Raw genomic sequence first — 23,498 nt, forward strand, 5'->3', positions numbered from 1 at the left:
TTTATATACCCTGATAGCAAAACCTGCAGAAACAAATTTTAAGCAAGACCTGTTCTCAGTGTTTGATAGCAAAAAAGTAAATTGTACGCAGTTTGTAATATCTAATGATGTCGGCAAATTGTTATCAAATTATAATCAAAACCTGCTGACATGCTATGCCAGCAGATTGGAAACAGAAACCGAGCAAGGATTTGTCGCCAATCTGCCGTCAATCTGCCGTCAAACTGTCCACGCAAGCAGATTCTGCTTGGTTTCTGCCGCCAATCTGCTGGCATAGCATGTCAGCAGGCTTTGTCGACAAACTCCGAACCTAATGCGGACACAGATGGCTATGGATTTGTAATCAATATCTGATCGAATTTGTTGCCAATTTGCCAGCAAATTGCTAGCATTTTGCTTGCTGGGTATATATAAATTACATTACATTTTTTATGTAATGTGGCATTTTACAAACGTATTGTCCGACTTTAACGACTTTTATAGATGTATTATAACAATTTCGTATCAATAAGTACTTGTATCAATAAATACCTGTATATTTCTAACATATGTTTTTGTTCTTAATTATCCATTTCCAGAAGAACTTATTCAATCTAAAAAATATTCCCGGAAATGCTTCAAATTCGAACAAGTCACCAGCTCCATGATGCCAAATTCATATATACATACTACTATATTCATACATACTGGTATTTTCATTATGTAATCAAGCTTTGTACTTTGTTTTTTTTTTATTGGAGTATTTATATCTTCATCATCTACATATTCCATATTAATCTGTTCCATAGCATTTAGTTTGATATCGACCATCTCTGATTAAAACTTTTTGTGAAACGATTGTCACACGAATAGAACTAACAACGGTTAAATTCGTAAGGTAGAAACTTTAAAAAATCTTGCTATTATTTTAAGATTTATGTCCACTATAGAAATTAATTCGAGATCTCGGACAGAGAACGAAATAACTAATCGCATTCAAACAATACGGTCAATTGATTAATGCGATTAGTCAATTTACTTTCATCCGATATCTTGGATTTTTATCATTGTACACAAGACTTACTTTAATGTATGTGATTTAATCTCTTCATATGCTACGGTTTTTAGTCCTTCTCGGATCGTTGAGTGGATAGGACGTTTTTTGTCCACATATAATTTTTCTATTGCGTCGTGCATTTATTTTAAGGATAAAGAGAAATTTTAAGAATAAAGAGAAAGTGAAACCTGTTAATAATATAAATATGAGAAAGGAATAAAAAAATATATAAAAATAAAGAAATAAAGAAATATAAAAAAGGAATATGAAGGAGAGGATTATAATATATTCAGATAATATAACAATTAAAATTTGTTTATGACGAAAAATGAAAGTATAATTAAGATTAAATATCCATTAATAGTATAGTATAATAAATCTATACTGAGATATACGTTTAAACTTCACATAAAAACATTTATTTCAGGAATCTCCTCATAAGAATCTAATTTCACTTTGAAAAAGAAGCTCATATATATGAATTTCATGTATTTATAATATATATATATATATATATATATATATATATATATATATATATATAAGTTTCGGATAACTTGTATCTCAATATACATTTGTTGGCCTACTATTGAGTATCTCATCTTATCTTAATTTTATAAAATTTTTTTTATCTTATAATTATATTTTCATACACTTTTTCCAATAATTATTATAAACAATTTTTTATCATAAAATGAATTGATTGATAAATTGTCTAATAATACATATATTTAAAATTATAGATGATAAGACTTTGATAGCAATTGATAAGCAATTTGAAAGAAGTTAAAAAAGGATATAAAGACAAATAAAAACAATCTGAAAATTATAAAATCATCGACTATAATTTGTCTATTCAACGAAATCAAATGCGAAATTAATCAAAAAAAGAAATCCAACGCTGAGATTTTTAATATGCAATAATATGCCGCCAGAAAAGAAAATAAAGGTTAAATTTAACATAAAGATTAAAACAGAAGAACTCCTTTAATTAAAAACTACAAATAAAAAATGACAATAAGGGCGTTGGGAGTCAAGTGCAGTAAATGAGACGCAAATTATCTATTAAATTCTATCTATATTTAAGTTTCTTTTTATATCCAGACATTTCGATCCATTTTCGGATCATCTTTAGTAGATAAATATATCCATAGAATGGTTTGAAACCATTATTATTAGTTCATGACTTCGTCGATTCACATCGATAAACACAATAGTGCAATATCTCGAGAGCCTCTGTCCAAACAGTTCCACAGCTGATGTAGAAGACATTGTATGTTCAATATCATTTGAACCATTTATGATATATTGACGAAATAAAATTTTTTGATGTATCTAAAAGTAAGAAGAACAAGGAATTGTTGGAGACTCATCTCGATGATATTGCCGATTATAACAATAAATTGTACACAGATAGAAATAAATACTGAATATTGCAATAGCATGATCACAAAAGAAATAAAAAAGAAATTAAAAGAAATAAAAAATTTTGTTCTAAAACTAATTCTATCATTTCTTCAAAAAATTCTATCATTTGGATTTTAGTTTTTAAGAATTGTATAATAATTTGATGTTAATTATTGATATCAAATCTGTTATACAAATGGTATACATGGAATTATTTAAGTAATATAATACTTAGATTAGATACATATTATTTCAATTAAGTCAGGTAATGCAATCTTATAATATCATAATTTTAAAAAGGAAATTAGAACTACTTTTATTTGACTTTTAGAATAAGAAGGCTTTAATGAGAATATAAAGATATGTATCATATAGGTTTTATTTTTTTAAAAACAGTTGTATATTGAACCTTCAAGATGATGTAATTATAACTTGGTGCTATTTTTTAATATCAAATCTTTTATGATACAAATGATACTTATTATTAAAGTTGAATATTACATTATATATTATTTGAACATTATACATAAGATTATGTAATTTTGAAATATAATATTGAATTAAAACAGAAAAATTCTTGGAAAGATATGTGTCGAATTTTATTCTTATTTTTTTAAAAAGATTGAACTTTCCAGATAATGTAACTATAACTTGGCGCTATTTCTTTGATATCAAATCTTTTATATAGATATTAGAATTATTATATACTATTTGAACATTAGACATAAGATTGCGTAATTTTATAAATATAAAACTTGAATAAAATAAAAAGTTTTCTGGTGCGAAAATATGAAAATATCTTGAGTTTTATTTTTATTTTTAAGAAGATATAATTTGCGTCAGTAACTGAAAAACTTGTTTTCCATTAAAAAGTAACACTTTTATATCCTTCATAATAATCCTTCATACATATACTGCGCTTGGCGACTTTTTTACTTTTTTATAAAAAGTAAGTTTGTTGTGATATCATTTATTTTGTTGTGTTAAATATTTTATAAATAATAAATTTTAACGCGAAGCGTTATTTTATAAATATCAAAATTATTACATGTTTTTTATTTACAATATATTATCTAATAAATAATGAAAATTTAACAAGTTCATTAAGAAAAAAAAATTGCAAATTAATGTAATTTTTATAAATATACAAAATTTTTGTGTATATATAAATATTTCATTAATTATTAATATTAATATTAAAATATATAGTTTAATATAAGAGTATAATTATGAATATAAATATTTTAAAATTAAATAAATAAATAATTTTAATAAATAAATATTTTTAAATAATTTTCATCGATTTATTTTACTAGTAATTTACTAGTAATTTTATAACTATATTGAAATTGATTAATCGCATTTATCGATAAATTTAACGACAAAGACAATTGATCAATTCCATTAGAATAAGAAAATCATTTAGTAACCGATGACGGAAATTATTTTAAAATAAACTAAACTTAAATGTTTCATTAAAAATTTAATTCTTATGTATAATTTATAATTAAAATTTTATAATATTAAAATATTTTATTTAAATTAAAAATTGTGATCTCTTATATTAAATCATATATATTAATATTAAATTTAATAAAATATTTTTATATACATATTTTATATATAAATATTTTGTATATTATATATTATATCTTAAAAATTGGGATCATGTGATAATTTTTTTATTTTTCAAATTTTCATTTTCATTCATTTTTTAAATTTTTATTCGCATAAATTTTTTTATAATTTACAACACGATCATGTACTTATATCATTTCTACAAATTGTTGTAAAAACATGAAATTGTAATGTTTTTCTTTTATTATTTTAAGTTATTATTTTAAGTTGTCTCAATTAACTAACCAACTAATAATTCCATTGGAATTGGTCAATCACCTTTATCATTAAATGCGATTTAATTCCAAATCAACAAAATTATTAAATTAATTGATTTAAAATAAACTAATTTAAATGTTTCATGAAAAATTTATTTTGTATTTATTAGTTTTAATTAAATTTTAATTTTTATTTCTTTTTATTTATTTTTATTTTTATTTTTATTTTTGCAATGATATGCAGAAAGATTGCGGAAATATGCGGAAAAATTACGGGAGGGTGCGGAAAAGTTGCGGAATAGATATAGAGATATCCGGGGAAGTTGCGGGAAGAGAGAAAATATGCAAAGAGACTGCGGAATGACTGTGAAACTATATAACACTCATATTTCGCGCTAAGAGCTTCATCTCCGCCGCCACGTAATGGCAAATTGCAACTGTAATCTATACAAACGACGACGATGATATATACAACGACGATGATAACATTCATATATTTAAAATATTATAAATTTTTGAACTTTAAGAAAGATCAAATGATAAATTTTTCCTTTTAAATTTACTTTTATTAATTTTAATAATTTTAAGAATTAGAGTGGATGCTTATAAATTGAGTATTTTTTCTTAATATAATATTCTTAAGCTTTGAAGTTAAGATAATAACAACTTTAATTTTAAAAGAATAAGTAGTAATTTTTATTAATTAGAAAATTCTTTTAATATCTACAAATTATTTCAATTTAGTTCACTTATGAATGTATCAACCAATTAATCAAATAGAGTTAAATATTTATAGTTTGGTAAAAAATGATTAAAATTTAATTAAAATGGCATAAAGAGAACTACAAAAATTTATTACTTTAAAATTTATATGTTTTTAGTTGTTTATACAAAACAAATAATCAGGAGACACGATAGTGTCTCGGGTGTCAAGTCAAGATCAACCGAGAACACTGTCGTGTGATTTTACGCAAGTCGTTGAGGTTCGAGCATCTGAAATTATCGAATCTCAATAACGGCTAAACCGATCAAGTTCTAAGTAGGCTTGATCGATAGCTTGAGTCCGACTTGCATAATAAAAGTATTTTTATTTTTCTGCTACGTGCCCTACAAGCAGAGATATTGCTATGCAAAGTTCGATTTGGAAATTTTTACTTTAAGAAACATCATCGTCGCCTTTGTATGGCTGCAACGTCTATCACGAGATGTCACTATTAATCTTATCGACTCAGCGGAAGAGAGTTGGGATATGTGTCTCTCGATACTTTCAAAAATCATAAAAGTTATTAGGATAACATAATAAGATAGGAGATTATAAGAAAAAAAAAATTGAAAAAAAATTGCTATCTATTTTATCGATTGCCGCCGGTAATAATATTTTATTATCTACATGGCGGCAAATTTAAGTTGTACCACTTCTTGTAACCTCCTACCTTATCATGTTATCGTCACGTGTCTCTCGATACCTTCGAAAATCGTAAAAGTTACTAGGATAACATAATAAGATAGGAGATTATAAGAAAAAAAAAAATAAATAATTGAATAAAAAAATTGCTATCTATTTTATCGATTGCCGCCGGTAACATTATTTAATACTTCAAAATGTCTGATATCACTATAAAATTACCTTTTTTTAAAAGGTAATTTTAAAAGGTAAAAAAAGGGTGTTAAGTATAGTGGATATTGCCATCGCAAATGATTGGGTAAAATTTATATAAAAGATTTGATATCAATAATTGGCGCCAAGTTATAGTCTTACAAACATGGAACTACAAGTCCATTTTAGTCAAATTATATATTTCAATCGTATAAAAGATCGTATAAAAGATTTGATAAACCACTGTTTTAAATGAACTTGTAGCTCCATGTTTGTAGGACTATAACTTGGCGCCAATTATTGATATAAAATCTTTTATATAAATTTTATACAATCCTTTGAATTGGCAATATCCACTATACTTAACATCCTTTTTTTACCTTTTTTTAAAAAAAAGATAATTTTATAGTGATATCAGACATTTTGAAGTATTTATAATTACTTTAAAGTTACTATAGCAAACTTAAATACAGATTTAAAGCATAATATTGAAGATATTAAGAAAATTATATAATCTTTAAATAAATTATGAACAAATACATAAATGTATTAATAATATTATTAATAGATCAATTTTATATATTTCTAGAAATTTTATATTTCAGTTGAATTATTAACAGTAATTTATCTCTAATTTGGTTTTAGTTAAGTTAAATTAAATTAATTCCTAAATATTTGTAAGTTAAAAATTTAAATCAAAATTAAATAATAATTTTTTTATATTAAGTATATTAATAATAAATATTGAATAATTTAATTGCTCTATAAATATATGTACTGAGTTTCAATAAAATCGGCGTATTACAGCTCATGGTTCCAAATTGTATGTTAGTTTGGTTTTAGATAAATGTTGTCCATATTTGTAAAATATTTTAATTTTTATGTAATAACTTTCTATTTGATTAATAAAATTCTTTTTATATTTTTATATTTATATAAACTTCAACGTCACTTGTGTAGGTCCATAAATCATCAATAAAAATAAAAATTGTTTTAAATAAAAAATTTTTAATTAATATACAAAATTGCGTTATTTACAATTCTTTACGTCTATAGACTATTAAAATAAGATTTAAAAATATTTTTGAAATTTCAAGGTCACACCTATGCCAAAATGTTCACCTATGTCTAAATAAATATTGAATATGAAGTCCATATATAGTATAATTAAAAATAAAAATTTTCAAAATGGCGGCAGAAAGTTTTAAAATTAAAGTACAAGATTTTTTAGGATCTTCTAGGTCTATAGATTATGAAAATAAAGTGAAAAATGATCTTGAAAATAATGTTGGAATTTCAAGGTCACACTTATGCCAAAATCTTAATTTTAAATGAACATATACAAATGCTGAATTTGAAGTCTGTACGATAAAAATAGAAATTTTCAAAATGGCGGCAGAAAAATTTAAAATTAAAGTACAAAGTTGCGTTATTTACAATCCTCTAGGTCTATAAATTATGAAAAAAAAAATCACCTTGAAAATATTTTTGGAATTTCAAAGTCACACCTATGCCAAAATCTTAATTTTAAATAAATATATATAAATGCTGAATTTAAAGTCCGTACGATTAAAGATAAAAATTTTTTAAATGGCAGAAAAATTTTAAAATTAAAGTACAAAGTTGCGTTACTTACAATGCCAAAATCTTAATTTTAAATAAACATATATAAATGTTGAATGTAAAGTCCATACAATTAAAGATAAATATTTTCAAAATGACATAGATAAATTTTAAAGAAAGAATTGAGGAAGAGGTACAAGATATATGGAAAAATTGTGAAAGAGTTGCGGAATGATTGCGGAAAGTTTGCGGAAGAAATGCAAAGATGTGCGGAAAGATTGTGGAAGAGTTGCGGAATAGTTGCGGAAATGTTGCGAAAATGTTACGAAACGGTTGTGGAAAAGGTGCAAAAATACGTCAAAAGAAAAAGTTGCAGAATGATTGCAGAATGGTTGCGGAAGAGATGTTAAGATATGCAAAAAAATTATGGAAAAGTTGCGGAATGGTTGCGAAAATGTTGCGGAAATGTTGCGAAAGAGTTGCGAAAGAAATATAAAGATATGCGGAAAGATTGTGGAATAGTTGCGGAATGGTTGCGGAAAGGTTGCAGAAGAGTTGCGGAAGAGTTGTGGAAGAGGTGCAAAAATACGCAGAAAAATTGTGGAAGAGTTGTGGAATGATTGCGAAATAGTTGCGGAAATGTTGCGAAAGTGTTGCGGAAGAGTTACGGAAGAGTTGCGGAAGAGGTGCAAAGATATGCAGAAAGATTGTGGAAGAGTTGTGGAATGGTTACAGAAATGTTGCGAAAGAAGTGCAAAGATATGCGGAAAAATTGTGGAAGAGTTGCGAAAGAGATGCAAAGTTATGCGAAAAGATTATAAAAGAGTTGCAGAATGGTTTCAGAATGGTTGCCGAAAGATTGCAAAAGAAGTGCAAAGATATGCGGAAAGGTTGCGGAAGAGTTATGGAAAGATTATGAGAGACCTGAAGTGGTTACGGAAAGATTGCAAAAGAGTTACGGAGTGATCGCGGAAATATGCGAAATGGTTGTAGTATGGTGAGAAAATGTGGATATGTAGTTGTTTGTGAGTTGTACCACCACGCGTCTCGGGAGGAGACGAAGACTTAATGTGCGAGAAGCGAGCGAGCGTGTGTGTGTGTGTGTGTATGTGTGTGTGTGTGTGTGTGTGTGTGTGTATGCCATACTGCGTCACCCACGATTGGCTGAATAGGCTGATGATAGCTGATGACTTTTCTCGAGGTGTCCAGTCCTCGATCAGCTATGTGGCAGGCCAACGGTGCTGGTGTCGATGCCAAGCAAAGCGAGAAGATAAGCAGCCAATCGTCGCTGTGTTTCGCAGATTTCGCTGTGGCGATAGTGAAAGCGGAAGAACGTGCGAGATAGGAAGGTTGCATGCATGCTCAATAATCAAGGAACTGCAGAGTTAATCAAAAGCCATGATATATTCTATACGATAAGGCAGATACAGAAACCGATACAAATACGTTCGGTTATCGGGATTGGGTTTGTCCCAAGTCCCGCCAGAAAAGCGTGTGAGTGCGTCTAGCGCGTTTACTTCTGTTCGCAAGCTCCTGTAGTCGTTCTCGGCGCCTTTCCCGAGCTCCGGCTCCTCCTCGTCGTGGCCGGGTGGTGCGTATCCGCGGAGTAGCGTGGATCGGCGGCAGACCCTCGGTTTGCGTGGCGACTTCGGAATAAAAGCGGTAAGAGTCGCGTCGCGGTGGCTGATTGGAGATGTGACCGAGTTCGATGGCGCAGAGCCGCCACGGTCTCTCCGGCGTGTGGCCTAGCTCCAGAGAGCGACCAGGAGTGGATGGTCGCTCGGGCACTGTCGGTTCTTCCTGCGGCGTTGGCAGTCTAGGCGGGCTATCCTCCGGAGAGGATGCTGACCCGAAAAGATCCAAAAGTCGCTGTTTGAACCGGCGAGAAGAGCGCCTGGTTCGCTGTCCGCGAGGCCGTCCCTCAGCGTCTGTTTGTGCCGGAAGAAACACATATTCAGGCGGCGGCGGAGATAGCCGCGAGGTATGCGGCGATGGAAGTCGCAGTGGGAGCGACTGTCAGGCGGCAGGCAGCATCGGTCGTCCTGGCAGAGTAGGAGAATCGTCGTTGCTGGCCTCTAGAAAGGACGCACGCCTGCGGAGATCCGCATGCTGCACGGCATCTTCTTGAGGCGGCTGAGATTGAAGCGACGGGGGCCATGCGGAGGCCGCAGCCCTAATCAAGTCGCTCAAACATGGGCGGATTGTGCAGCGTCTCTAGCCACGCGAGGTTTTCCCGGACGTGATGTCTGCGGCGTTCACAGCCGCGTAAGAAAGTCGCGGCGTTAACCACCGTGGAGAAAGGATCGCCTGGAGAAAAGATGCGTCCAGAGAAAAAGACGGATTGGCGTGGCGGCTTTTACGGCCGCCAGAGAGATGCGTCCGGAGAAAAGGACGGATTGCCGCGGCGTTTACTGCCCGGGGAGTACGGCCGAAGATCGGTCGGTCTTTCCCAGCAGAAAAACTACCATCCAGTGGAGCTTCAGGCCAGAACTGGCCTCTAGAACTCGGAGGGCGTCGCAGTACAACTCTTAGTCTTTAACAGGTTGGAGGCGACTGAGATGAAAAGCGATGCTAAGTGCCGCTCTTATATAGTCCCGATGCGGCGCTTTGAACGCGAGAAAATGATTCCCCGACTCGCCATCTAGTGGCGGGCACGCAAACCACTGTGCTGCGCGGGACTGCGCGCGACAGTACGTCGTGCTGCAGTCAAATGGCAATGACCGCCACAATAGAATAGTTGCAAAGACATACAGAAAAGTTACGGAAGAGTTGCGGAAAGCTGCAAAGATATATGCAGGAAGATTATGAAAAAGTTGCAGAATGGTTGCGGAGATATACGGAAATTGTGAGAAAGTTACAGAATAGTTGCAGAGATATGCGGAAAGATTGCGAAAATAAATTATTGCGGAAGTATGCGGAAAAATTACGAAATGAATGCGGAGATATCCGGAGAGAAAAATATGCAGAGAGTCTGCGGAATGACTGTGAAATTATATAACATTCATATCTTGCGCCGAGGACTTCATCGCCGCTGCGTAGTGGCAAAAATTGCAATCGTAGCCCACTCGGAGGGCGACGATGACAATGACAATAGTAATGATGATAATGACGACGTTTCTTAATAATAAATTTCTAAGTATCGAATTTTGAATCGTAATATCTCCGCTCATACGACACAGAGAAGAAAACTAAAAACACTTTTATTATATATACTTTATTAATTCAAATCTAAGTTATCGATTGCGCCTATTCAGAAATTGATCAGCCGTTAAATCTGATGAATCCATGGATAATCTTGATGATCAGCAACTCGTCGGTTCACGTAAAGAGACACGGCCAGTCTCGCGCTCGTGAAGCGCTGGCGCTCACACTTGGCGACGAGCCACGATCGTATCTCTCGATATATTTATGTAATTATATTTATTTTATGCAATTATAATATTTTTTATGATATCGAGAGAAAGTCCGAAACGTAGAAATTTACGTTTAAGAAACGTCGTCATTATCATCATCATTATTATTATTGTCGTTGCCTCCGTATGGGCTACGATTGCAATTTTCGCCATTACGCGGCAGCGGATGAAGTTCTCAGCGCGAAATATGAATGTTATATAATTTCATCTCTTATATTTTCTTTCTTTCCGGCACCTCTTCGGATATCTTCGTATCCGTTTCGCAACTTTTCCGCATACTTCCGCAGTCATTCCTTTCCCATTCCCGTAATTTTTCCGCATATCTCCGCTATCTGCCCGCATATCTCTGCAACCATTCCACAACTTTCTCATAATTTCTGTATATCTCTGCAACCATTCCGCAATTCTTTCGCAATTCTTTTCGCATATCTTTACAGCTATTCCGCAACTCTTTCACAATCCTTTCGCATTATAGCACCTATTATAGCACCTTTTTCGCAACTCTCGCAACATTTTCGCAACTATTTCGCAACCATTCCGCAACTCTTCCACAATTTTTTCGTATATTATTGCATCTTTTCCGTAACCATTTCCGTAACCATATTTTTGCGAGCACTCCGCAATCCGAAACTCTTTCGCAATTTTTCGCACATCTCCGTAACCATTTCACAACTCTCTCATCTTTCCGTAACTCTTCCGCAACCTTTCCGCCTATCTTTGCATCTCTTCCGCAAATTTTCCGCAATCTTTCGGCAACATTTCGGAACCATTCCGCCTCTTCCACAATCCTTGTGCATATTTTTACATCTCTTTCGCAACTTTTCCGCAATCTTTCCGCAACCGTTCCGCAACTCTTCCATAATCCGCATATCTTTGCGCCTTTTCCGTAACTCTTTCGCACCGTTCCGCAACAATTCCGCAATTTTTCTACAATTTTTTCACAATCTTTCCGCGTATCTTTGCACCTCTTCCGCAACATTTCTGCAACATTCCACAATTCTTCCGCAATCTTTCTGCAACCATTCCACAATCACTCCGAAATTTTTTCGCAATCTTTTCATATATCTTTGCATCTCTCTGCAACTCTTCTGCAATCATTCTGCAACAATTCCGCAACTTTTCCGCAACCATTCCACAACGCTTCCGCAATCTTTCCGCATATTTTTATAACTATTCTGCAACTCTCGCAACCTTTCCACAACTCTTCTGCAATCATTCCACAACGCTTCCGCAATCTTTATAACTATTTCGCAACTCTCGCAACCTTTCCGCAACTTTTCCGCAATCATTCCGCAATACTTCTGCAATCTTTCCGCATATCTTTACAGCTATTCCACAACTCTTCCGCAACCATTCCGCAACTCTTTCACAATCTCTCCGCATATCATCGCACTTCTTCCGCAACTCTTTCGTAAGGATTCTGCAATTATTTTGCAACCATTCCGCAACTATTCCGCAACTCTTCCAAAATTTTTTTGCATTTCATGCATCTTTTCCGCAATTGCAAATTATATAACAGGTCATTATGAGTATGACAAGTAAAGCATATAACAATTTTTGAATTTTTTCATACATTATTTTCATATCTGCTTACTCTTTTTAATTCATACTATATATATCAACAATAACGAGCGGTGAACAAGTCGAAGACGCTCGACGATCGCACGGTGCATGGAGCACGAAAGAGTACGACAATATTTCTATTTCCTTTTCATACACGTCGAGAACGCGAAAGAATACGATATTCCTATTCTTTACTCACAGCGCATCGGTGCGAGACAGTAGGATGATTTCTGTTCTCTTCTGCCAACCCAATGTTGCCGAGCGCCGAGCACATATGTACGTGCCTCGTCTTGCGTGTGTATGCCTCGCAGCGGCCGATTTCGAGAAATAAATTTATCCGAAATAAATTTGATGTGCGAAGATCAAATCGAAAGTTGGTCCTAAATAGCAAAATCAAAAAAAGAGAAAAAACTAATCAAAATTGACCAACATCAAAAAATAATCGAACATGGATGGCAATAACGTATTAAAATAGAATGTGACAATAAAGATAACTAGAACGAAGCCAAGCAAAATAAAGTACCTTGGAGACAGCCAGTGGCGCAAGTTGAATAATCGGAAATTACAATATGATATAATACAACAATCGATAAATGTGGTAAAACACTGAAAGTCTGTGTAAGAATAAGACCAAGACCAACCTTGTACAAAATAAAAACTGAATAGCATGATAAGGAGGGGATGTAATGTTAGGAGGGAGGGGGTTTGTGGAAGGAGGATGGTAAATTGAGAATAGGAAAGTAACAATTAGGTAAAAGATCCGTGTCACTTTGCTTATTATGAGATTGTTTTTTAATATGAATCATTTCCGAAACTATTCTTTTTTTGTTCCAGGATGGTTTTTTGTCCAAAAAATTATAAATTTAACAAGTTGCGCATATTTTTGCTTATATCAAACAAAAAGGAGAGAGAAAGAAGAAATAATACAATTTGATTATTTCATTTATCGTTCAATAAATATCTTGTCGAATTTGTAAGTAATTACTCAAAACTGTGAATTTCTTAAAGATTTTCGAAACATATATTATACATTTATACTGAGAAAATAATCATAGACATTCTTATTTATTAAACAATTATAATTTTTATACATAAAATTATATACAATTATATATAACGATTTTCGTTTCTCTTTATGCATTGTTAATGTCTGTTTATTCTTTTTAATTCTTTCGCTATACTACGTTAGCAATGAACGATAATCAAAAAACGCTGGATCATCGTACGGCGCATATTGCGCGAAAAGGTACGATAATATTTCTATTTCCTTCTCATACGCGTCGCGAGCGCGAGAGAGTACAACGATATTCCTATTCTCTAGTCACGGCGCTTCGGTGCGAGAGAGTAGGATGATATTTCTATTCTCTTCGGCCAACCCAACGTTGTCGAGCGCACATGTACGTGTCTCGTCTTTTGTGTGCGTGCCTCGACACGTGAACCCGCCGCAATATGGTCAAAACAATTAGAATCGAGACAGAGCGTGACACGAAGTTACGCTCGGAAGAAAGCGCTCTTTTCATAACTATTTTATCCATAATTATATTCTTATAATTAGTGCAATGGTGAAAAGTGTTTCGTCAATGTTAGAAGCGTCTATTTGGACGGTACTGATAAAAATTATAGTCAGAAGCATCTGTTCTAACAGTATTTGCAAAACGAATGCCAGAAGCGTCAGTTTTGGCAGTACAGGATACTATAAATAAATAATTTGTAAATAATCAGAAAGACAAGAAAAAAAAATATCAATTGCATTCTCATGAGAATAAAGAAATTCATTCTAAATTTCATATTACAGTATGATTCGAATAATAAAAATCAGAAGTGTCTATTTGGTATTGATAAAAATTATAATCAGGAGCGTTTGTTTGACGTTACTGGCAAAAATGTATGCCCGAATGATAAAGATTATTACTAATGCATTATTTGTAAACAATTGGAGAGATACCTACACACACACACACACACACACACGCACGCACGCACGCACGCACACACACACACACACACACACACACACACACACACCATCTTCTAAAATTACATATATAAGTTTAATATATAATATATATATACATATATGTGTGGTGTGTGTTGATACATATATACAATATATACATGTGTTTTCATTTATTTAGTAAAATGATAAGGTAAAAATTAATATGAGTAAACGGAATTAGTCATGTCGATAATATAGACTTTTTAAATTGTCGATAATATCAACTTTTTAAATTGTCGATCGACATTTCTTTAATTCCGTTCAGATGGCATTAACGGCCGTCGGAGTTCGTCCTTCGCTTTAGGATCCCCTTAATTGAGATATTTATGTTTCTATAATTTGTATAAATGATGTAAATTCGTGATCGGTCCGTAAATCAAATCGGTCCGTGTGAAAAAATTTATGCGAAATCAGAATGAACAAAAAATAAGGGAGTTATTATTTACAATAAATTATTTAATAAATAATGAAAATTTAACAAAACCAATAAAAAGTTTAAAATATTACAACTTAATATAATTTTTATAAGACATAAGATATGTACATATGTACATATGTACGTGTATGCGTGCGTGCGTGCGTGCGTGCGTGCGTGCGTGCGTGCGTGCGTGCGTGCGTGCGTGCGTGCGTGCGTGCGTGCGGGCATGCGTGCGTGCGTGCGTGCGTGCGTGCGTGTGTGTATAAACTTTTAATTGAACTTGTTAAATTTTCATTATTTAAATAATTTATTAAGTAATTTATTATAAATAATAATTTTCTTATTTTTTGCTCATCTAATTGTGCATTTCTTCACTCATTTCGTCATTCTTCTTAATTTACAAACCGATTACATATTTTCATCATTTATACAAATTGTAGAAATATAAACTTTTTTGTACATCTAATATATTTTTTTTGTTATAAACATGTATTAATAGCATCAAAACAAAATAAAAAAAAATTTTTTTTGTAAATATGTAAACTATTATTAATAAGTTAAAATATGTAAACTATTATTAATAAGTTTCTTATTGTAAAAATTCAAATTTTGTCATGTTATCGTAAAACGCCACGCAACTAGCATACGAGTTCGTGATGTCACAATTTTATATGACTATTCTGCGAAGTCTGGATATAATTTATAGAGATAGAAATCAAAATAACTCTTCAAAATAACTTAAAATTATTTATTATAATAAATTATAATGAATTTAATCATTTAACCAAATTTTGACGGAATGATGTGTGAAAAAGGTTTTGTGAAAGCAAATAGTAATAAATTGCCGCAAATCGACATGTTTATAGTGCTAGAATTTTTCAGAGATAATGATCGTTTCAATGCTCTAGAAATATGTTCTGCCAAAGCTTCATTGTTAGTAAAATAATTACGTTTCAATGTGTAACTGCTTATTAACAAATAAAATTGCTACGAGATTAAATTGAGTATGAATGTTTATCACAAATTATTTAAAGGAATTGTTGTGAGAGCTACGGAAATGCAGATATTGGTTATGTTTAGCTAAAACGTGAAGAAGACCTCTGTAATGTCGAGTATGTCCTAACATAAGCAAAGCATATTCAACAACATTAATCATTAATAAAACAACAGAGAAAATCATAGTACAGTGTCATGATTGTGTAACAGCGATGGGTATCTATTGGTATATGTAGTGAAAGGTGGCGCGTTATGTAACCTATGTATGTAACCTGTTCTTATTGCCATTCTTTAAAATTTGTCTTACAATACAGATACAAACATACTTTGGCAGTTCTTATGTGGGTACATCGAAGAAGCGAAGACTCTGCGCTTACAGAAATAGCATGCTATTGAAAGAAATCTCGTTTGTCAAGTGTAGGCACAGCATTCAAATATGTTGAAGTCAATTTGGGCATTCAGAAAGTATTGAAACTGAAACAAATATCAATTCCCGATAACTTTCCCGAGCACTTTCTTACACGACGTTCTACAACTGATAGAAAGTAAGCAAACTGACTCAAATTTCATGACTACACGTTGACTTGAAAGAACAAATAATTTAGTGTCGCAACAACGCAATCGCTCACCGCTGACAAAGCGGATTGCAACAAGCGAACGACATTTTATTACTCGATTATTATTACTTTTATTAATTGATAGTGATCGCTAAATTGTAACCGCTTGTATTTATTTTGCAACTGCTCTACTTAACTTTATATCTTAAGTAAATTATGTCAATCGCTAAACCGGATTACGCGGTTTTTACGCGGAAAGCTGCTGCGCAATCTAGAGATAGACCGCGAATGCTGATTATTATGATTACGCTGCAAAGATCGGCCGCCCGAAACAGGATAAAAACGGGAAACTATGAAGACCGGGAAACCGTTTACTAGGAGAAGGACTCGTTAATATTCTGTATTGCCGTCACGGTCCGAATTAATAAGTACAAAGTGTAAAATTTATTAAAGTTTATTAACAAAGTCAAAGTCATCATTTAAAACAAAATCCTGCAGTCGATTCCCAAGCCGATCCATTCCCGAAACGACCCGCACAACATTAACGTTGCACAGGCTCCTTTTAAAATTTTAATTAAATGGAGGTCTAATGTCCGAAGATTTTCTTACTTTTGCCAGTTTCGAGGTGACTTAAATTTTATGCGATAAAGTTGAACAATTGATACGGAAACTCTCACTCAGTGCCGCATCAAATTTATTGGGAGTTATAATAATTGAATAAATAATTAGATAATCGTCATAAAAAGAAGTAAAATATATTGATAATCAAATATAATATTAAAATATAATTATAATATTAAAATTTTGTGTCTATTTTCTTATAAAAATAAAAGTTTGATTAGATGTAAGTAGAAAATTAAAAATAAGATAATTGTTTTAAAAATAAAGATATCAATTTAAAATCAAACATAAAAAAATAGTAACAATGTTCTTATAAGATAGTGATAGATTATTAAAATAGACTATTAAATAGACTATTAATCAACTAAAATAAAAAAAAATAAAATAAAATCAACTATTTTTTTCTTATATATTATCTTCCTCTATCTCTCCAAGTATTATAAAATACCTCTCGATTTGGGATATTTTTGAGACTTATGATAGGAAACTTAGAACAGGATTTTGATTCAGGATGTCTCCTAGATCGTTTCAAAATTCGTATTGTTTAAGCTTTTTAAAACCTTTTTAAAACATAACCTAATTCTAACTTAAAGAGATATTAAGCATTAATGCAAATAAAAATAAATTAAAATGTAAGGAATGGTTCAACATCTCGCATTATTATAATTATTTATATAAATAAGATTTTACTTACGTTCTAAGGCGCGCGAGGCACTCCGTGCCGTAAAACGTGTCTTACTGCTTTTAAAGTGGATAAACGGCTAATCACTTAATAGGAAAAATGCACTGTCTTATGATTGAGATGTTAAATGAGGAATACAGAAGGTTAGTCTTCTAGATAATAGAAAAAAGACTTGCATTATCAATGATTTTTCAGAAAAATGAATTTTGCAGCACTTAGTGCCGCGGCGCGTCTGGTTAAGGGTTAAAAATGTTATCAAGGCCTCCGTTACACAATAACTACTGTTTTTCTGAATATGTAGTTCAAATATCAAGTTAATCCATCAATTATCTGAAATATCGTTTACACCGTCTTGAAAAACATGATTTTGAGAAAAACACGTTTAAAGTTTGATAACTTAATATAGTTTTTGCGTCTTATCGTTAATCAGCCTGCTTCATACAATCTCTCTTCATATGTAGCATCCTCCAAGGCTATTTTGCTCCTTTGTCGCTCGATTCGATCTTCTTTAGATGCTGTAAACATCTGCGCTTCGCTTTTGAAGACGCATGCATTGTCAAGTTGCTCCGCCAATGCAGCTGAATTCGGACCAATAATTATGCATTGCATTATGCATCAAAAGTATGCTTGTATAGCCTTTATTAAAAATGCTAGCTGCAATGTGGCAATTTCTATGGTCTTAATGCCGTTAAATATTCGCTTCGACGCAAACGACCAAATCAGAGAATTTAGGTTTTCGATTATTTTGCGTAAAGCCTCCCAAACAGCGGTGTAATAAATTATCCTCAATTCTTCATATGCAGGAATAACAACCTTAATAACAATAATCAGGCAATGCTTCTTTATGTGTATATTCGTCAAGTTTATTTTTTATTATTAGCCTTTGCTTTCTGCCACGTATATTAATCAACTGTCCAGACGGACAATTATCGTGTTGCGGATTTTCGTCAGTGGAAGACTTATGTTGCAAAGTAGCACAGATTGCTTTCTTCATATCATTTACGGAATCTTTATTTCTCATAATAGCCAATCCATAGTATACACTGAGTTCGTCGATTAGATTTGCTGTGAGCTTTCCTTTTCCGCCAAGTCCTTTTGTATCTTTTTTTATTTTACAAAGTCGCGCACCTATCCGTTTCTGAAGATAACCAACGCATTCTTTTTTTGTAATAATATGTTCACCATAAGATTGCGATTCAACGATGCTTTTGAATGTCTTACTATTACTGTCACCATTATAAGATAAATATTTCACGCCATGTAAATCTTCGGATCTCGCGAACATTTGTACTGCTCCGTCTATCTCCATTTTTTCCGCACTTCCTTTGTGATTGATGGAACATTCGTTTATATGTGATTCTTTCCATGCGTTATTCATTTGTGTCCATTTTGTTAATCCAATATTCGCATTGTTTGCAATACAATGATTTGATAATTAGATCTATTACTTTTCCAGAATAATGGCCAACTAGTGTTACAATACCTTGTAAAGACGAAAAACTTCTTTTCCTTCATGTTCCATCTCCAGAAATTGTTAAGCCTATCGATTCTAATGTATTTTCTGCATTTGCCGTCAATCATTTCTCTTCATTAGCCGCCTCAGTGAACATTAATCATGAACATTAAATCAGCTACTGCTTTCGTCACATAATGAACATTTACGATAATGTTATTATATACAGTTTTGTTGAAGATTTTTGAAAAATCTATAATATTGTAAAATTTTTTTATGCCTTCGTAACCGACATCAAGAAGTCTCATTGCAAAAACAATTCGTCTATTTATCTCATACGCGTGACTGATAAGCAGACAAGAATTTATCGCGGTTCACATTTATTACATGTAATCACTAATTTGAATCCAAGTCCGCGAATACTTGCTAAATGTAATGTTTCCATTATATGTCTTACATTTGATCTCACTGAGAATCGTAAAAATTAATAAAAACTTAATTATGCGGTGGTATCCGTGGCCTGCATTTATCAGCACTTCCACCAATCTTGTTTTCGACTTTTTCGCTTACTTTTTCGATATTAATGGTAGCTGTTTCGCGAATATATGAAAATTCGGCGGTTTTCTTTTTCTTGTTCTACTCGGACGTCCTGATGAATTTTGTGAACCCTTTTTGTCCATAAATGTACGATCCATTCTTATAATATAATTTTAAGTATTATTTTATACGCGTACATGAAACGTACTATGCTGCAGATAGCGACTAACTAAAAGTTTCATAAGCACCTTCAAATATTTTGAACTAGTATTAACGGTCGCATTTCCGAAAATAATACTTACGAAAAAAGAGAAAACCGGTTTATTATGTCTATTGTACTCGATAGGAGGCGATAGGAGAATTCTATAGAATACTGTGCCTTCCGAGTCTTCGGGCGTTTACCGGCGCATAGATATGCAACTCCACTTCAAATGCTATAACTCGAAAAATACTTTGAATATTCACTTGGGATTTTCTGCACATTAATTCTAAGACTTCAAGCTTAGTTTTTAAAGCAAAAAAATTTTCCATTTTTTTCAAAATTTCAAACTGATCTACTTCCTTAAGCTGTAAAAACGTTTACTTACATTGAAATGGTCTTCACAGCAAAAGAAATTTAATGTGCTGTTTTTGAGATTATCTCTCCGAACGGCATTAAACCATTTCTGGCGAAGTTTCATGTCTTGTGTCACTGTCACGAACACTTTATTTGGTATACTTTTAGTTGTATTATTACAAAGAGAGACGAAACATGTCCTATATGTTTTAATTGTTGTCATCCCAGCAAACACTAAATTGTAATATTGTTCCAAACTCATATCCGACGACGCACCGATTGCAATCTCAATATCTTATATATTATATATAACATATAATATTGTGACGTCACAAACTCGAGTAATTTCGGGCGTGATCGGCGCGTCATCGGCTATGAGTTTGAAACAATATTGTGAAACCTATATCTCCATTAATATTACAAAGAAAACAAACAAAAACTTTTTGCTATAAAACATGCATATAAACTTTTTAAATATCTCCCCCAAAAATTGGATTAAAAAACCCAATTGATTAGCATGTTATAATAAAGCATGTTATAAAAAGAAAACTAAATATTCCAAAGAACTTATATATGATTTTTAAGTCATACATGACATTTTTTATTTCTTTTTGTAGATCTACTCATATTAATTAAATCTTTTTATTATAATTAAATGTATTCACAGCAACTAACAAAATTTATAATGGAAATAAGTATTGATCCATTAGTATATATTAAATATTTAAATAATCGGTTAGACAAAATTCAATATACGAAAAGAAGATCTGAATGTATATAAGAGAGAGACAAGCAATAATTCTAAATATAATAAAATGGAGTCAATGAATTATTCTTAGAATAGTCAGGAATAGAATTAATAATCGAATGGCAAATGAGGCCATTGATTTGATCGAAGTAAATCGCAAAATATCATTATTTATGAAGTCAAGGCAAATCATTCATTTGAGTTGTCTATGTAGCAGGCATTTAACGCTAAATACAATTATACATATTTAATAATATTGATCAAGATTTTTTCATTAGATAATTTAAAAATAAAATAATATTTAGAAATACAATTTTCCTCTAATTTATTTAAAATACTATTTTCAGTAATTAATAAATAATAAACTATAAAATCAATTTTGTGAATTGCAAGATATAATTATTAGTAAATTCTTAATGATTCGGTAAATTAATTTTTTCCATCTTTCCAAATTTTTATTAATTTCTCTGTTAAATTATATTATGCATGATATCGTTACAAAATTAACTTTTAAAAAAAAAGTAAAAAAAGGTATCAAGTTAAAACGGTCTCGCTTTCCCGCGCGGAGAGTCAGTCGGTTGCCAGGAGGGGAAGCGAGGACGTTGGAGACAGAAAGTTGTTATTAAATTGTTAGGCGATAATTATAACAAATAACGATGCTTTATTTAACTAATAGTAGTGCGATAGAATGCACCGAATCTTCGCGTTAATTTTCATGGCCGTGGACGGGCGAGACGGCGATCGGCGCGCGGATAGCGCGTGGATATAAAATAAGATATCGCTCGGGCGGTCGGCGCGATACTGATCGCAGCGCGCAGTTTAGTGGTGCGGGGCGCGCGCGGCGGCGGCGGTGTCGCACGTGTTCGTCGCGGGCCTTTAAATCGGCGTTGATTTAAACGTGCACGTGTGTCGCGGGTGTTGTCGCGAGGGTGGATATTTCGCGAGGTCGTCGGATCGTTTAGATCGGAGAATGGGTGTGCCCGTTCCCTGCCGAGAGGATTCGGCTGACGGGAGGTGCGCCCCTCGTCTGTCTGCGTGAATGCCGAGTGAACTCGGCCAGCCGGGGAGGGCCCCGGCTGCGTGCGGAGAAGAAAGTGGCGGTGCCGAGTGTACTCGGCCGACCAGGGTGTACCCTGGTGCTCGGAGAGGTGGTATCGGAGAGAACCCCGATACCCGGCGGAGAAATCTCGGAAACGGTGGAGTCGGGTCGAGCGAACTCGACGCGCTGGGGAGACCCCAGCAACTCTCGACTTGTCGTGCGAGATACGGAGACGACTTTCGGCCAGGCCAAGCGAACTTGACGCGTTCGGGAGGGCCCCAACAAATCTCAGGCTTGCTACCGGTTTCGGATGCTCGCTTCCTTGAGACGGGTTCTCGGAAAACGAGCTAGGAACAGAAGTCTACGAGGAGTGATTTCCTGTGGAGAGCGATGCCTTTTTATACCCGAGATCGACCTCGGTATTTTCGGTCGGATCGGTCGGATTGGTCGATCTCGGGGTTAGCATCCCTCTCCCCAGGAGCGGAAAAAAAGGATCGGGGGATGATTAAAGGTATGGAAGGAATTCGGTGGGAAGGTAACGGCGCGGTGCGGGGGTGGTTACGCGCTTGTGGACGCGGTCGTGGCGCGGTGCGGGACGCGTTCACGCTCGGTGGTACGGTGCGTGGCGCGGTGCGGAGTGCGTTAGCGCTTGTTGGCGCGACGCTTGGCGCAGTGCGGGGAAATACCACGAAAACATGTATGTTTTCGTGGTATTCTCCAACGCTTCGGAATTCGAGTTAGATTAAAAAGGAGGCATTACTGCCTCTTTGCAGCCACTGCCGCACTCCGCCTGGTGTTCGGCGGTCCCCGACGAATGGTCGGTCGGGGGAAATTCGGAGGAGGAATGGAGCGGAGGGATGCGCTCCGTTACAAAGTAAAGAGATATATGTGCCCTACGAGCAGAAATTTGTACAAACACACACACACACACACACACACACACACACACACACACACACACACACACACACATATGCGCGCGCGCGCGCGCGTGTGATCGCACTACGATCATCGTCATAAATTCATTTTCGCAAATTGTCCGCATTTATAATTTTCTTATTTGTAAATTCACGCGCGTAGTGTATACCTTTAAAGAAAATTTTTTTTATTATTAATTATTATTATTATGCTTTTGATGTTATTATGCTCCGATGAATCCATTGTTCACGTGATATTATTTTATTTAGACATAATTCAAAATTAAATGTTTTATTTTTTTAATTCGAGTTTAATCATTTATTAACTTTCCTTCCCCGCATCCGAAAGATTGCACGAAGTCCTATCCCAGATTAAAGAAATTAACTTCTCTGACTTAAAAACGGACCATCGACCGTTACTAGTGCAGGCAGGCGTAATAACGTCATTGACATTGACCCATTACCCTGTGCACGAAAGATGCGTTCGACTCGCAGGTTGATACCTCGAACGTTGGTCTGCGAGAGAGAAAGATAGGGGACAAATCGTTCCGAGCGTCATCAATT

The 23,498-nt window shown here is 33.7% G+C and overlaps 1 protein-coding gene and 2 pseudogenes across 29 annotated transcripts in view; 1 reads left to right on the plus strand and 2 right to left on the minus strand.

Annotated features, from left to right (window-relative positions):
* The window catches only part of pHCl-1 (pH-sensitive chloride channel 1), a 1,184,550-nt gene that overhangs the window by 1,149,622 nt on the left and 11,430 nt on the right, over window positions 1–23,498 (minus strand). The window lies entirely within an intron of this gene.
* LOC148935582 (uncharacterized) lies at window positions 14,711–17,392 on the plus strand (annotated as a pseudogene).
* On the minus strand, window positions 17,182–19,287 carry LOC105429853 (uncharacterized; annotated as a pseudogene).

Source organism: Pogonomyrmex barbatus, unplaced genomic scaffold, assembly GCF_055798465.1.
Source record: "Pogonomyrmex barbatus isolate J1 unplaced genomic scaffold, ASM5579846v1 scaffold4, whole genome shotgun sequence".
Lineage (NCBI taxonomy): Eukaryota > Metazoa > Arthropoda > Insecta > Hymenoptera > Formicidae > Pogonomyrmex > Pogonomyrmex barbatus.